Source organism: Kogia breviceps, chromosome 12 (genome assembly GCF_026419965.1).
Source record: "Kogia breviceps isolate mKogBre1 chromosome 12, mKogBre1 haplotype 1, whole genome shotgun sequence".
NCBI lineage: Eukaryota > Metazoa > Chordata > Mammalia > Artiodactyla > Physeteridae > Kogia > Kogia breviceps.
In genome coordinates this window covers 36,849,786-36,864,017 of record NC_081321.1, presented here as the reverse complement: position 1 = coordinate 36,864,017, position 14,232 = coordinate 36,849,786, and the positions used below count along the sequence as shown (strand labels likewise).

The 14,232-nt window shown below is 42.0% G+C and overlaps 1 protein-coding gene across 3 annotated transcripts in view; it reads left to right on the top strand.

Moving 5' to 3' along the window:
* SLC38A1 (solute carrier family 38 member 1) overlaps positions 1–14,232 on the top strand; it is a 69,212-nt gene that overhangs the window by 2,862 nt on the left and 52,118 nt on the right. For 2 of the 3 annotated variants that reach the window (XM_059082091.2, XM_067009145.1), the window contains one exon: positions 10,433–10,547. The exons of the other annotated variant lie outside the window; for it this stretch is intronic. The gene's annotated coding sequence lies outside the window, so the exon portion shown is untranslated. The remainder of the gene's footprint in view (positions 1–10,432; positions 10,548–14,232) is intronic. 3 annotated transcript variants of the gene reach the window in all.

Below are 14,232 nucleotides of genomic sequence, written 5' to 3'. Positions count from 1 at the left end.
GAGGCGTCCATTTTCCTGGGGGAAACACAGTAAATGTACCTATAAATGAATTTTGGAGATTTGTTCCAGCAATGAAGAAATAAAACAGGATCATGTGATGGGGGAGGGTGCTTGAGATAGATGACCCTCTAGGAGGGCCTGTGTGAGAGGGGACATTTGTCCTGAGACTAAGAGGCCAGGAACCTGGTTGTTGCTAGGCTGTCTTTTCCTCCCTCTGGGTGATACTTGAGGGCAAAGACCAGTCTAATTCATTATTGTTCCCCTAATGCCCAGCACAGAGTAGCTGCTTAATAAATGGCTGTTGGATTGAGACCTTGGCCAAAACATCTTGTTCGGCACTTTGTGCTACTGTTGACCATCCCTTTCTTTCTGTATCTCATTATTTGTTCCCCTGTTAAGTTGAAACGTCAGAGTCTTTTTCTACTCTGCTTCTCCTTCTCTCTTACCTTCTCTCCGCTTCTGAGCAGTTACCAGGTGCTGCAAATGCTCCACAAATCTGTTTTTTCATCTCCATTCCCACTGCCTGGGTTCAGGTCTCTGTTATCTGACCTAGACAGGGCAATTGCAGCGGTCGGCTGGGATACAAGAACGGTGAAATGGACATGGAGGTGCCCCAAAGAAACCAGCGCTCAGGGGACCAGATACAAGCACAGTGTGTGGGAAAGAGTGAAGTAGCCGGCAAAGGAGGTGTGATGGGCTTCTAGTTGATCTCCTCTGTACCAAGCTCTGCTCCCCTAATTCAATCGCGACACTTCCATGTGATCTATATTTTTAAAACTCATCTTGCTTCTGAAAACCTTCAGTGGGTTCCAGTTGCCTACAATTTGTGTGTGTGTGTGTGTGTGTGTGTGTGTGTGTAGTACGCAGGCCTTTCATTGCTGCGGCCTCTCCCGCTGCGGAGCACAGGCTCCGGACACACAGGCCCAGCAGCCATGGCTCACGGGCCCAGCCGCTCCGCGGCACGCAGGATCCTCCTGGACCGGGGCACGAACCCACGTCCCCTGCATCAGCAGGCAGACTCCGAACCACTGCGCCACCAGGGAAGCCCTAGTTGCCTACAATTAAAGTCTAAATTCCTTAGCTGGACACTCGAGACCCTCCACAATCCTCACCTTTCACTCGGTTCACCCTATACCCTTCCTTTCACTTTTCTGCCTCATTATTGATGTTGATTCCAAACTGGAATGCCTACTGAAATGCTATATATTTGTGAAGGCTTAGCCCAAATGCCACTTTTCTACCTCATCAAATGTATCCACTGACCACCTCACCTTTTCGTGAAGATTTATCTTTCACTCTTTGCACCGTCATCAGTCCAGGTGATGGAAGGTGGAGGGTAAGGACATACACTTTGAATCAGTGCCAGGTCTCAACCTACCAGCCTGGGGACCTTGAGCAAGTGTTTTTTTTTTGTTGTTTTTTTTTTTGTTTTAGCATTTCTGAGCCTCATTTTTTTCCCCCATTTTTTAAACGTGGTGGTAGTGGTATGATGAGTTATTCAGAAGGTTTAATGAGGACAATGGATGTGCAGTGCTTGGCACAGTGTTAGTGGTCCATATATATTGAATTAAAAGGGACTTCAGGTTTCTCATCTATCAGAGGAGATGGGGGAAGCTGATCAGGAAAGTTCCCCTTACCTCTAATATTCAATGAATATTTAATCATTTGAAAATACTCTGAAAATAATACCTTAATGGAAACTACCTGAATGTTCTCAGTCCCTGGGAGAATGTGCATCTATGAAAAGTGGTGTGCAGGTTCGTGGAAGGAAGCACATTCCAAATAGCATCATAGATTTCAGAGAAGGACACCTTAGAACACTTACCCTAAATCGAGTCTTTTAAAAACAGTGAGGCGGATGGACCTAGAGTCTGTCATACAGAGTGAAGTCAGAAAGAGAAAATTAAATACCATATGCTAACACATATATATGGAATCTTAAAAAAAAAAAAAAGGTTCTGATGAACCTAGGGGCGGGACAGGAATAAAGACACAGACAGAGAGTGGACTTGAGGACACAGGGAGGGGGAAGGGTAAGCTGGGATGAAGTGAGAGAGTGGCATGGACATATATACACTACCAAATGTAAAACAGATAGCTAGTGGGAAGCAGCTGCATGGTATAGGGAGATCAGTTCGGTGCTTTGCGACCACCTAGAGGGTTGGGATAGGGAGGGTGGGAGGGAGACGCAAGAGAGAAGGGATATGAGGATATATGTATGCATATAGCTGATTCATTTTGTTATACAGCAAAAACTAGCACAACGCTGTAAAGCAATTATACTCCAATAAAGATGTTAAAAATAAATAAATAAATAATAAAAAATAAATAAAATAAGGAAAGGGTTAAGTATGATAAGGAAAAAAAACCATTGTTACACTTATTTCTGGAAGTTGATCGCATTTTATTCATTGGTTTTTCTACTCACCTCCTGTGTGTTAGGGTTACTACTAAGCATGAAGGAATTCAGTGATAGGGAAGCACCATGGTTTGGGGAAACTTTGCAAGCAGCCATGTTGCAATCAAGGAACTCTGCCTCAGGTGAAGCTACAGTGTGTCTTTGCCAATAACTAGCTGGGTCCACTGGGGCAACTCAGCTAACATTTTTAATGCATCATTTTCTCATCTGCCCAATGCTAATGATAGTGTCCAAGCTGCCAAACTCACAGAGTTGTGAAGGTACAATGAGAACAGAGGTGAGAACATCCCTGAACAAGTTAAAAGAACTCAAGATGATAGTCATCTGGAGTTAAACACACTGCTAATCTGCAGTTTTAGGAGATGGGTAGAAATGAACGATTCTCAACGTGAGCTTCACATCAGACTCACCTAGAGTCTTTTAAAAGCTACCAGTGCCCAGACTCCATTTCCAGAGATTCAGATTTAGTCATCCTGCGGCAGAGCCCAGACATAGGAATTTTAAAAAGAAACAAAAAAAACAACACCAGGGATAATTCTCATACGCAGTGGTTTAGATTTAAAAGCAAGCAAAACAAAAGCAGAAATTAAATGAAGACTTGCATATATTGTTTGATAAAGTCTTGGTCATGTGAAATTATGAGCTTGACTGGCTTTTCCCCTGACTTGACAAAGCTCACCAGTTGTTGACATCTTGGAGTGACGGCCTCAGGTTACAATTTATAACCTGAATTTTCCCAGGCGTAGAAGCCCATCCAGTGATGCAGCCAGGGCCAAATAAAGATTTAATGTGTAGGTCTCAGTTTCCATCTCTTAGGAATGACGAAGATGATTGGAAAAGAAAGAGACAATGGAAAGGAAAAGGAAAGGGAGAGGTTATGGCCCAAGGTCTGGGAGGAGGAGGCTCTGAGTGGGAGAGCAGCAGTACAAAGCAACAGAGGAAAAGCTGGGCTTGCTTTATTGAACTGGTTTTGTTTATGTTGCAAACTGGTGGCTCTAGAACCAAATGAAACCTGTGGGTATATTTTGTGGGACCTCCATGTTCTCTGAAAACTGTTTGGAATTAGTTGTCAACAGTTAAGTACAGTATCAGAATTTCACTTAAAACCTGGATTTCTGGCATTTCTTGAAAAGAAATCAAAAGATCTGTCTTACTTTTACTGAAATAGATGAGACACATGTTCTCCAGTTTCTTGTGCCCCATCCGCTCTGCTCATTCAGCTTACCAACTTGGGCTCCTGCTGCATTTGTTTTTAAACCCTTAGTATTGGGTTGGCCAAAAAGTTTGTTCGGGTTTTTCCACACCGTCTTACGGAAAAACCTGAGTGAACTTTTTGGCCAACCCAATGTAATCTGTAGATCTTAATGTTGGCAGCACATTAGAATCCCCTACAGAGCATTTAAAATATCCATGCTGAGATTCCATCCTAGACCAATTGAATCAGAAACTGGTGTATGTAAGGGGGGCAGATTATCACTGTTATTTTTCTAAAGCTCCCGAGGTGATTCCTATGTGTAGTCAGAACTAGTACTCCTAGTCTAAGTCACCTATTCAAAAGACTTGTCCGCAAGCCCATCTTCTTATCTCTGAAATGAAAGTGATTCATTAAGAATCAGTCTACAGAATCATAAATACAGAGGATTTTAGAACTGGGAGAGATCTTTGAGAGTGCATCAGTTAATCTGAACTTCAGATTCTGTCTAAGACAAAGGTCCAAAGAGAAGAAAAAACTTGTTCAAGGACTGTAACATCATTTGGCATTTAGTTATAGTGTGTTTTGTTATATTTTCTCTTTTCAAATAAAGGCATATTTTTTAATGTTTATATTTATAAATGAACCTCCTTACATGCAGTTTGAAAGCACTTTGTGATGCTTTCAAATTGTCATTATTTCTGTTTTTCCTAGAGTATTTTGTTGGGAGTTAGCTGTCATAACAGCTAGGGCTTAAAAAAAATAGACTCCTGTTCATTGTTTTTAGTTCAATAGTAATCCTTGATCAGAGATATTACTATAGCAAAAACATACATGTGCAAAGAAAATGAATTTCTCAAAAGCTATAATATGCCAAGCTGTTTTTAAACTCCGTATGTAATTATTTAAATCCATTAATTTTCAGTTGATGAGAAAGATTTTTACTTTTGTGGTATTCACACTGCTCAAAGACACTCATTGTTTTAATTAAATTAAACTTTAGTTTTTGTAATGTAATACACAGTCCATCCTCCTATAGCCAGAGTTACAGATTAACTTCATTAACTTCCAGAGTTTATTAATATTTTCTGACTTTGAGAAATCAGAATAGCTTCAAAACATCTGAATATGGGTAGGTTAACTCCCCAACATCATAGACTGGGCACGTTGATAACAGACATTTAAAAAATCATCTGGGTGAGTCAAAGATTTTAATGTAAAAAATAAAACTGTAAAAGTTACAGAAGAAAACATGGGAGGGAACTTCTTGGGGGATAAGGAGTGAAGGAGGCTTTTTTCACTGTAGACTCTTTTGTACTTTATGAATGTTGTACTATGTACATGTATTACCTAGTCAAATATTTTCCAATAAAATGAAATAGTTAAATAAAAAAATAAAAATTAAGAAAATAAAAGGTCATCTGGGAACCTGAACAGCATTGTAGAGTGGTAGGAGCAGGTGCTGGGATACTGTGAACAAGATAGGATGCAGGGGGCAGTCTGTCCAAGGAAGTGAGCAGCTCATCTCTGCCCCAGGCAGAAATGGTCAGTCCTTATCCTCTGGTGAGCTTCCTTTATCATGGGGCTTCTCACCCTCGGCACTCTTGGCATTTGGGGCCAGATAAGGCTTTGTTGTGGGCAGCCACCCTGTGCATTGTATGGTGTTTAGCAGCATATGTCTCCACTAGAAGCCTGCGACACCCTCTCACTTGTGACAACGAAAAATGTCTCCAGGCATGGTCAAATGGGCGCCAAAATGGTCCCCAGTTGAGAACCACTGCTTTAATACAAGCCTTTCTCTGAACTTGTAGAAATCATGCCAAGAGTTCTCAAACATTCCAGGCATAGTGGCCAGGATGTTCATGATAAATACCTTCCATTCATATCGTACTTAACAGGTTTGTTTTTGTTTTTGTTTTTTGCGTTGCGCGGGCCTCTCACTGTTGTGGCCTCTCCCGTTGCGGAGCACAGGCTCCGGACGCGCAGGCTCAGCGGCCATGGCTCACAGGCCCAGCCGCTCCGCGGCATGTGGGATCTTCCCGGACCGGGGCACGAACCCGCGTCCCCTGCATCGGCAGGCGGACTCGCAAACACTGCGCTACCAGGGAAGCCCAACTTTACAGTTTTAAATGCACTTTCACGTAATTCTCACATGCCCGGATCATATGTAAAAGAAATTAAGTGGCAGACTTAATGAAAACTGTGCTGTGGGGCTGTATGTGTTGCTTCCTTTAACTTCCCATTTTTGTTATGTTTCCCTGTGAAATTGTGCTTGTGAGGATTGCTGCTGTATTGTCTATAGACAGATGATCATAGCTTGCTTTTTCAATTTAGTCATCACCATTATTGTTTACATATTTACTTATCACCGTGTGCTAGGGAGCTAAGAGGGCTGTGGTCCCTGTCCTCAAGAAGTTGAAAATGTATAATAATTAGGGAACTGGATAACTCCATAAGGAGATCATGAAAATATATAAGAACTCTTGCTCCAAGCCAATGAGTAATCTATACAAAAGCTCTGTAAGAATTCATCACAGGTAAATAATCAATCACGAGCTGGTCATTGGAGGAAGACCTCACAGAGAAGTTTGGCTTGAAATTTAAAAAAAAAAAAAAAAAAAGCATGCAAGCCAGCAAGATGGGCTTCGAAAGAAATGTTGTACTTACGTGAGCATGAGCTTGATGGGAAAGGGGTTTGTGGGAAATATGTTAGGACCAAATGGTGGAAGCAAAGCAGGAAACTGCTTATCAGTAGATCCATCACAGGAATGGAAGGTTGAGAAGGAACATCGTGGGAGAGAAATTTAAAGAGAGAGGTAAGAGCAATCTGGGCCTTGAATTTGAGGTTCCAGGGATTCCGCTATTAGGAACAGTTATGATTGGCAAGGGGGGAAGAGGAATGTGCAAGACGTGGATTTTCAGGAAGAACCTGCGTCTTCCTGAAGTGGGTAGGGCTCCGTAGGCAGCACGTGGGGCAAGCGACTGGCCAGGCCAGGACTGGGGAGCCGGAAGGAATGAGAGGAAGGAAGGGACGGTATGAAAGAATGTTGATGGGACCTGGGGACTGATTAGATATCCGGGTTCCAAGTCTGAGTGAGGAGGGGAACGAACGTTATCGTGAACAGAAATAGAAAAGCTGATGTGTGAGGTCGGGTGATGTGTTCAGTGAGGCACGTGGAGTTGGAGGTCATGGCAAACATCCACGTGGAGAGAGGTCCAGCGGGCAGCTGGGGTCTGAAAAGAATTTGTGGAAATTTTTCTGAGCGGGAGGGAACCTGAGAGATTGCCTCTCCCCCGCAGCCTTCTCAGTTTACAGATGGAAGAAATACATGCCATGTTAAGTGACATGATCATTAGCAAGTAGTATTTATGAGGAAGATCCTATTTCAAAAGGCAGAGGATTTCTAGTTTTGTAAAATGAAAAGGTCTGGGGTGGGGGGGAAATATGAAAGACGCCCTTGAGGGGTGAAGCCCGACACCTCAGGCTTGAAACTTACAAAGGAAAGAGTTTGGAGTGTGCAGGGGGAAGAGTGGAGGGAGAAGGGCTGCCCACACTGAGGGTGGGAGGAGGACAGGAGTTGGCTAAGGAGGCAGGAAGCAGCGTGTAGGAAGATGCGGTGAGGAGCAAGCTGGTGGAGGTCAGGAAACAGTGACCCTCCTGTGCAGGGAAGCGAAGGGATGAGGACTGAGAAAAGGCCACTTGCCTTGATTAGGAAGAGGTAGCAACAGTAGCAGTGACAGTCACCTTCGCTTACCAGAATCGGGCCGAGCATGGACCCAATCATGGAATCTTTATAAGGACGCTGTAAGGTGGGTTCTACTTTATCTCCATTTTACAGATGAGGACACTGAGGTAAAGAGAAGTTAACCTACTTGCCCAGGGTCAACACAGCTCCTGAAAGGTGAAGCTGGATTTGCCAGTGGATCCTGGGTTCAGGGGAGTGATGTGGACAGGGGCAAGTTGTTCAGACTGTTGGCAGTAAAGACAGGAGGGAGGGGTGATAGTTCAAGGTTACTTTCCAGATATGAAGCTGAGCGTGATTGACAGAAGTCGGGGAAGCCGGCAGAGAGAAAGTGGGAGGCCAAGCCCTAGCAGAGCTGAGACATGAACACTGGATAAGTCATGAGTTTTGAGTAAGAAGAGAGAAAACACCTTTTCTTCTGAGAGTGCTTACTGGGTCCCAGCCTTTCACTACTGAAGGCCGTTCCCCACCTCCCGAGGACCCCAGGTTTTCAAAGACTATCAATTTTAAGCTTTTATTTTAGTTAAGTATAACTGATATGGAATGCAGCATCTGGATCTTAAGTATACGGTTTAGTGAGTTTTGACTACAACTTGAAAATATTAATTCACTTCCCGCTTTTTTTACTCAAAGATATATAACATTACCAGTCAGAATCTAGGATTATCACATCAAGTTAAGGCAAGGACCTTGACATTTTAGTTAACCTGTTTAGCCTGTTTGAGGCCCTTTGAAATACAGTGAAGAGCCCCGTGAGCCAAGGACCTCAAGTGTGTAAATAGGCTCAGTTGGTTTTGGGAAAAGATGGCAGGAAGACCAGGACCTTCATTGGCCTTATGCCTAACACACTCTCAAAACCACTGACCTAGCTGTCATAATTGATTTTCAGGAGCTGAGCTGGGAGAGGTGTGATCTTATTCTTCAGAATTAAAAAAATAATAGTGATTCATAACAATTTTGAAATTAAGTGTGTGTGACTGGATATTTAATGTCATAAAGGAATTCTTGTTACATTTTAGGTGTGATTATGATACGGTGATATTGTTTTAAAAATAGATCTGACCTTTTAGAGATATCTGCTGAAATAGGTACAAATGATAGGATATCTGGGATCTTTTGTTAAATAATTCTGTGTGATGGTGGGGGTAAAACTTCAACAAGACTGGCCTGAAATGATCCTTGTTGAAGTTGCTACATGGACGTTCATTATTCTATTCTGTCCACTTTCATATATGTTTAAAATTTTCATAAAAAAAATTTTAGAGGGAGGAAAAAATAAAATTAAGAATATCAGTCAGGGTTTAGCTGCATATTAACAGAGATCCTTCTATGTATGTTAAACAAAAGCGATTGAATATGGGGAATTAAGGCCTGTAAAATTGTTAGGAAAGATGGCAGACCAGGCTTTAGGCTGGGTCTCTAGGAAGAATCACCAGAACACCACCACTCAGCTGGCTTTAGGGGCAGCTCTTGTGCCTCCATCAGGAAGCCAGGAAGCCGGTTTCTCATTGTTTGAACATATGCTCCAGGAGCACGTCACTTAGGCCAAATCTGATGATCAGGAATTCATAGCTACAGTTGTTGGCTCCAGTGCTGTCTGTGGCACCTGCTAGAATTGTATCAGCAAAATGGGTGCCTGGGCCCCGCCACTTTGCTCTCTGATTGGTGGAATCTAAATCTTCTCTAGACCCCTAGCTGCAAAGGAATGTGGGAAATGTAGTTTCCAACTCTCTATCCTCTAGATGCAGAACTGGACTAGAAAGAAGTGGGAACAAATATTGAGTGGGCCAATCCATCACACAGTGTCTTAGCGATTGAAATTGTATTTTTGTTTATTTATCCCCCAAAGTAATTTTGGACAATGTTTGAGTTATAGTATATTCTTTGTTTTGGTTTTCTCTCTACAATTTTTTAATCAGCTTTTGCTAAACCAATATAACCTCTTATTACTCAAGAACATGTACCTTGCTCCCTCTGCTGTAGTTAGATTCATCTGAGTGGGTGTTCTGTGCACATTTGGCCTCCATGTCTTTGCCTGTGCTGTTTCCAGTGCAAGGAATGCCTTCCCTACCCCAGTCCAAATCCTACCTATTTTTAGACATAGTTCAAGTCCTAACTCTTTGTAAAACCTTACCTGATTTCTCCAGGCTCCAATTTCCTTCCTCCCTCTCCCCACCCAACTCCCTCCCTCCCTCCCCCTTCTTTCCTTCTTTACTTCCTTCTTTCCTTCCCTCCTTCCTTCCTGTATGTACATATGTATGTATGTATATCTCTGAAATCTTTCTGGACTTATTCTTTGTTCTGCTGTACAGTTTGGTCTCTATCATGCAAATGTTTTATGATATACTGTCACTTTATATGGGAAGGTCTTGCTTGTTTCAGTAGGTTGTAAGCAATGTAGGACCAAACCAGGTTTCTCTATATATCCTCTCCTTTGATGCATATCACCATGAAGGGTAGAGAAGTTTCTGTATTTTACATTGGTACTATTAGTAAAACATACCAATAAGCATGGCAAGATAATAATGCTTCTTAAGAATACCTCACAAGATTGCAGTAAAGGATCAGAATATTATGTGCTGAGTAAACCATCATTTGTAACCTATTATAAATGTTGGGAGATAGTAATTGTGGTTGGGTTAACGTCAAGATCTTCACATGATGACCCCATTTGGTCTTTTAATTAACAGTCTGATAATTGCTTCAGTCTTTCAGTGAAACTATAATTCTTTTGTTTCTTAAACTCAACCTGCACTTCCTGTGTCTTTGTCATTGGCCGTGTTCTCCTTCATTGAAAAGTCTCAGCTCAGGGCCCATCTCCACCTGTCAGTCTCCTGTCCACCAGGCAGTGTGACTGTCTAGCAGTAGTAGGTTGGATGTCAATTTATGGCACAATCAAGCAGTTAAGGAGCATTTGCAGTAATGGTGTAGACCTGTGTTTATGGACATAACTCAAGATAGGAGACCATATCTTGTTAAATGAAAAAATATGTTTTAAAAACTCTATGGTATGATTTCCATTTTTGTAAATGTATACATATTTTTTAAAAATTTGTACTCATTCTTTTTATTTAACAGATATTTATCGAGTGCCTGCTGTGTACCAGGCACTATATCTATGTGCGTAGAAAAATCCTTGAAGGTTATACTCCAATATATATACAGTGACCATCTCTGCTTGCTGAGATAACAGGTGACCTTTTTTCTTTTTATTTGTTCTTTCTTTCATTTGCAAGCTTGTATTTTCTAATTTTTCTACAAAGGCCTGTATTATTTATTAATAAGGAACTAATATACTTTTAAAAAACACTTCTGTTCTTCAAAATGCATACTATGTAATATTACGTGAAAAACAATAGACTAAAACAGTCTAAAATTCCAATGTGAAATAAAAAAGAGAGAGGACAGAGAGCTAGAGAGGAAGAAAGAAAGGAAAAGAAAAAAAGAAGAAAAGAACGGAGAAAGCACATGAAGCTCTAACAGTGGCGCATTTTGGGTGGTGGGGTTTCTTGTACAATGTTCACTCTGAAGATTCTACAGTGGGCATATATTAGCTTTAGAATCAGAAAATTTTTGTTTTCTTTTTCAAGAGCCAGTTCAAATGTGATTTGTCTGTGAAGCTGCCTCAGATCCTTTTCAGACTTTTAAAATCCTTTCATCACCTAGCACTCAATAAATATATAATAAATTGAATGGATAGTATTTCCTAAGTGTGGCCTCAACCTTAGTGACAGATGTCACTAACTTTTTAAATTTTCCCCATTTTTCCAGTTTTTATTTTCAAGAATAAGTTAGATTTCAGATAGGTTATTTCACAACAACAAAAATTTATCCTAAATTTAAAAAAAAAAAAAAAAAAAAGGAGGTTACAATACAGAGAACACACAGAGAGACGAAAGACCATATGAGGACAGAGCAAGAAAACAGCTATCTGTAAGCCAAGGAGAGAGGCCTCAGAAGAAATAAAACTTGCCATTACCTTAATCTTGGACTTCTGGAACTGTGAAAAAAATAAATTTCTCTTTAAGCCAAAGGCAAAAATGTATCCTATGTGATTAACTTAGTACTGGCATTTGCCTAATACTGACATAATTTTAGTGGCCAGAACTTACTCTATTCTTTTTATTCTTTTCCTTTTTTGTCCATTGCACGTGTGTGTGTGTGTGTGTGTGTGTGTGTGTGTGTGTGTGTAGTATATATTTGTATTCACACAAAGGTATTGATATGAAAGTTTACATTCAAACAGTAGACTCCAGACCTGTTGTTAGTCAACTATTCCTCTCCTCAGAAATTTTTTGTCTAGTGCTCTGTTTCCTACAAGTTTTTAGAGAAAAAAGGACTCCTTAACCCAGATTGGAAACGCCATCCACTGAGTGAATTTTTTTTTTCCTTTTTAAAAAGATTTATTTATTTATTTAATTTATTTATTTGGCTGTGTCAGATCTTAGTTGCAGCACGCGGGATCTTTGTTGAGGCATGCGAGACTCTTCGTTGTGGTGCGCGGGCTTCCCTCTAGTTGTGGCATGCAGGCTTTCTCTTTAGTTGTGGGGCGCGGGTTCTAGAGCACGTGGGCTCTGTAGTTTGCGACACACATTTAGTTGAGGTGCACGAACTCAGTAGTTGTAGCGCACAGGCTTAGTTGCCCAGTGGCATGTGGGATCTTAGTTCCCTGACCAAGGATCGAACCCCGGTCCCCTGCATTGTAAGGCATATTCTTTACCACTGGACCACCAGGGAAGTCCCCATTGAGTGAACTTTCTAGCAGCCCTACGGTATCACTTTAGTAGCCTCTGAGGGAGTCATACAGGCAAGAGCCAGTGTGGCAAGACTCCTAGGGGTTACCCGGCCCAGTCCATTTGTGCAGCTTTCTTCAGAGGGGGCCGAGGGGTGACAAGGGGGGTTAACCTTTCTAATGCACTTCAACTTTTGCAAAGTAAAGACAGGCTGTAAATGCTGCTGCTGTGTGAAGACACTAAAAGCAATTAGTCATACCCCAGGCTCCAGCACTACCACCCTAGCTGGAAGAATCAGCCCTGAGCTGCCAGGTTAGCCTTAGACCAGGAGTTCAGGGAGCTCCAATCTCCCATCCTTGCTTCCTGCTTTCCAGGAGAGGCCCTGACCTGCAGGAAGGGTGAGGCTCCTGGAATCTGAGGTATTAGACAGTATTTATCTTGTGGAAGCTGTAAAGGATCCTGGAACCAAGGAAGATTCATTCTAGACTGGAGAGACAGTGTGAATGGAAAGGAGTAAGGTGGGGCCTAGCTGTGGGGAAGAGAAGAAGGAAATTCTTTTTTTTTAACATCTTTATTGGAGTGTAATTGCTTTACAATCGTGTGTTAGTTTCTGCTTTGTAACAAAGTGAATCAGCTATACATAAACATATACATATATCCCCATATCTCCTCCCTCTTGCATCTCCCTCCCACCCTCCCTATCCCACCCCTCTAGGTGGTCACAAAGCACCGAGCTGATCTCCCTGTGCTATGCGGCTGCTTCCCACTAGCTATCTATTTTACATCTGGTAGTGTATATATGTCCATGCCACTCTCTCACTTTGTCCTAGCTTACCCTTACCCCTCCCTGTGTCCTCAAGTCCATTCTCTAGTAGGTCTGTGTCTTTATTCCCATCTTGGCCCTAGGTTGAGAGGAAGGAAATTTTAAAGAAGTTATCATTCTAAGGTACTTTCTAGGGGTCCTGAAAATATTATCAGTTAGCAAAATGGTTCTTCAGATATACTAGGATGCTTAGATGGGCACATTGGAGCTTTGACTCTTAACTAGGTTACAATTATCTTATGGAATTCAGGATCAGACAGAATATCAAAACATCATCCAAGGTGGATCATCCATTGGAGATTAAAGAAAAAAATCTTGCTGACATTCTGCTTCATTCCATGATCCCCTTCGCCTCACTGAGATTATCTTAGTGAGGCTCCTGTACCTTTACAGGCCTTGCTTTTGAAGTTGCATTCACCTCTTAAAAGGGTTCCTGGACCCATCTCCAATGTGTGTGTGTGTGTGTGTGTGTGTGTGTGTGTGTGTAGGCTTCCCCACACCAACAATTGTCAACTCAATTCTGACACTGTCCACCGGTAGATAGAATGAGATTCTACGGGTCAAGGGCTCCATGCCACAAGGCTGCTCTTCACTTCAGACACCAGTCACAAACCCAGGTTATTGCCTGTGCTCCTGACTGGCCATAAATCAGAGGTTTCCATGACCCCCTCCTTGGGTTCCATTAATGTGCCAGAACAGCTCACAGAACTCAGGAAAACCCGTTTACTCACTAGGTTACCAATTTATTCCAAAAGATATTAGAGGATACAAATCAACAGGCAGAGGTAGAGATGCACAGGGCGAGGTCCTCAACACAGGAGCTTCAGTCCTTGTGGAGCTTGGTGCCCAGAACGTGGTGGATTTCTGGGTCCCTAGTATGGATATTATTTGAACCTCCTCCTTTTTTTGCTTTCTATGGAGACTTCATTACATAGGCATGATTGATGAACTCATTGGCCACCAGTGATTGATTCAAGCTCTGGCCTGTCTCCTCTCCCCGGAAATCACGGGGTGGGACTGAAAATTCCAACCCTCTAATCACATGTTTGGCTCCACTGGCAACCAGCCCCCATCCGTAGGTGCTTTCCCAAAGTCACCTCATTAATATACCAAAAGACATTTATCACTGTCAACACTTAGGAAATCCTAAGGGTTTGGGAAGCTGTGAGCCAGACATAGGAACGAAGAGCAAATATGTATTCTTTATAATAAATCACAGTACTGTACCTCTGTTGCCACCTGCTTTTTGATTTGTGACGCTGTGTGTCTGAAACTCTTCACCCCCTTATATATTATTGGTGACCACTCAGAAATTTAAATCA